This window comes from Rhipicephalus microplus, unplaced genomic scaffold, assembly GCF_043290135.1.
Source record: "Rhipicephalus microplus isolate Deutch F79 unplaced genomic scaffold, USDA_Rmic scaffold_20, whole genome shotgun sequence".
NCBI classification, from domain to species: domain Eukaryota; kingdom Metazoa; phylum Arthropoda; class Arachnida; order Ixodida; family Ixodidae; genus Rhipicephalus; species Rhipicephalus microplus.
Window position 1 is genome coordinate 3,620,487 of NW_027464593.1, and position 2,667 is coordinate 3,623,153.

Genomic DNA, 2,667 nt, shown 5'->3' on the forward strand with positions numbered 1-2,667 from the left:
TCGCCTGTTAACCAAAAGGTTGGAGGTTCAAGCCCTCCCGAGAGCAGTGTGTCTCTTTTTTTTCTTCGCTCTGATAGCTTTAGAGAAATGTTCTGACGGTGGTGAGAGTAGAGCACGGCTATCTCCTTGGTGCTATTGGCTAGCGCGATCGGCTGTTAACCAAAAGGTTGGAGCTTCGAGCCCTCCCATGAGCGGTGTGTCGCTTTCTTTCTTTGCACTGATATCTATGGAGAAGTGTTCTGACCGTGGTGAGAGTGGAGCACGACTCTCTCTGTGGCGCAATTAGCTAGCGCGTTAGGGTGTTAACCAAAAGGTTGGAGGTTTGAACCCTGCCATGAGCGATGTGTCTCTTTTTTTCTTTGCGCTGATACCTTTGGAAAAATGTTCTGATGGCGGTGAGATTGGAGCACGACTTCCTCCGTGACGCAATTGGCTAGCGCGTTTGGCTGTTAACCAAAAGGTTGGATGTTCGAGCCCTCCTGAGAGCGGTGTGTCTCTTTTTTTTCTTTGTGCTGATAGCTTTGGAGAAATGTTCTGACGGTGGTGAGAGTGGAGCACGACTGTCTCCGTGGCGCAATCTGCTAGTGCGTCGGCTGTTAAGCAAAAGGTTGGAGGTTCGAGCCTTCCCGAAAGCAGTGTGTCTCTTTTTTTTCTTTGCGCTGATAGCTTTGGAGAAATGTTCTGACGGTGTTGAGAGTAGAGCACGACTGTTTCCGTGGCAGAATCGGCTAGCGCGATCAACTGTTAACCCCGTAGACAGTCGTGCTCTACTCTCACCACCATCAGAACATTTCTCCACAGCTGTCAGCGCAAAGAAAAAAGAGACACACCACTCTCGGGAGGGCTCGAACCTCCAACCTTTTGGTTAACAGCTGAACGCGCTAGCCAATTGCGCCAAGGAGATAGTCGTGCTCTACTCTCACCACCGTCAGAACATTTCTCCAAAGCTATCAGTGCAAAGAGAAAAAGCGACACACTGCTCCCGGGAGGGCATGAACCTCCAACCTTTCAGTTAACAGTTGATCGCGCTAGCCAATTCTGCCACGAAAACAGTTGTGCTCCACTCTCGCCACCGTCAGAACATTTCTCCAAAGCTCTCAGCGCAAAGAAAAAAAAAGAGACACACCGCTCTCGGGAGGGCTCGAGCCTCCAACCTTTCGGTTAACAGCCGAAAGAGCTAGCCAAATGCGTCACGGAGATAGTCGTGCTCCACTCTCATCACCGTCAGAACATTTCTCCAAAGCCATCAGCGCAAAGAAAAAAAGCGACACAGTGCTCCCGGGAGGGCTTGAACCTCCAACCTTTTGGGTAACAGCCGAACGCGCTAGCCAATTGCGCCACGGAGACAGTCGTGCTCCACTCTCACCACGGTCAGAACACTTCTCCAAAGATATCAGCACAAAAAAAGCGACACACTGCTCCCGGGAGGGCTCGAACCTCCAACCTTTTGCTTAACAGCCGACGCACTAGCAGATTGCGCCATGGAGACAGTCATGCTCAACTCTCACCACTGTCGGAACATTTCTCCATTGCTGTCAGCGCAAAAAAAAAGCGAAACGCCGCTCCTGGGAGGGCTCGAACCTCCAACCTTTCGGTAAACAGCCGATCGCGCTAGCCAAATGCGCCACGTAGACATTCGTGCTCTACTCTCACCACCATCAGAACATTTCTCCACAGCTGTCAGCACAAAGAAAAAAACACCGCTCTCGGGAGGGCTCGAACCTCCAACCTTTTGGTTATCAGCTGAACGCGCTAGCCAATTGCGCCAAGGAGATAGTCGTGCTCTACTCTCACCACCCTCAGAACATTTCTCCAAAGCTATCAGCGCAAAGAAAAAAAGCGAAACACTCTTCCCGGGAGGGCTTGAACCTCAAAACTTTCAGTTAACAGCTGATCGCACTAGCCGATTCTGTCACGAAAACAGTCGTGCTCCACTCTCACCACGGTCAGAACACTTCTCCAAAGATATCAGTGCAAAGAAAAAAAAGCGACACACCGCTCATGGGAGGGCTCGAACCTCCAACCTTTTGGTTAACAGCCGAACGCGCTTGCCAATAGCGTCACAAAGGTAGTCGTGCTCCACTCTCACCGCCATCAGCACATTTTTCCAAAGGTATCAGCGCAAAGAAAAAAAGAAACATACCGCTCATGGGAGGGTTTGAACCTCCAACCTTTTGGTTAACAGCCGAACGCGCTAGCCAATAGCGTCACAGAGGTAGTCGTGCACCACTCTCACCACCATCAGAACATTTTTCCAAAGGTATCAGCGCAAAAAAAAAGACACACCGCTCATGGGAGGGTTCGAACCTCCAACCTTTTGGTTAACACCCCAACGCGCTAGCCAATTGCGTCACGGAGGTAGTCGTGCTCCACTCTCACCACGGTCAGAACACTTCTCCAAAGATATCAGTGCAAAGAAAAAAAGCGACACACTGCTCATGGGAGGGCTCAAACCTCCAACCTTTTGGTTAACAGCCGATCGCGCTAGCCATTGCACCACGGACCTAACCCCGCTCCACTCTCACCACCGTCAGAACGTTCCTCCAAAGCTATCAGCGCAAAGAAAAAAAGCGACACACCGCTCTCGGGAGGGCTCGAACCTCCAACATTTTAGTTAACAGCCGATCGCGCTAGCCATTGCACCACGGACCTAACCCCGCTCCACTC

At 51.1% G+C, this 2,667-nt stretch overlaps 1 non-coding gene across 1 annotated transcript; it reads right to left on the reverse strand.

The window, feature by feature from the left end:
- Nucleotides 1-1,273: 1,273 nt before the first annotated feature.
- Nucleotides 1,274-1,347, reverse strand: TRNAN-GUU (transfer RNA asparagine (anticodon GUU)). The gene has a single exon. It is a non-coding gene; the product is annotated as a tRNA-Asn (tRNA).
- Nucleotides 1,348-2,667: the final 1,320 nt, after the last annotated feature.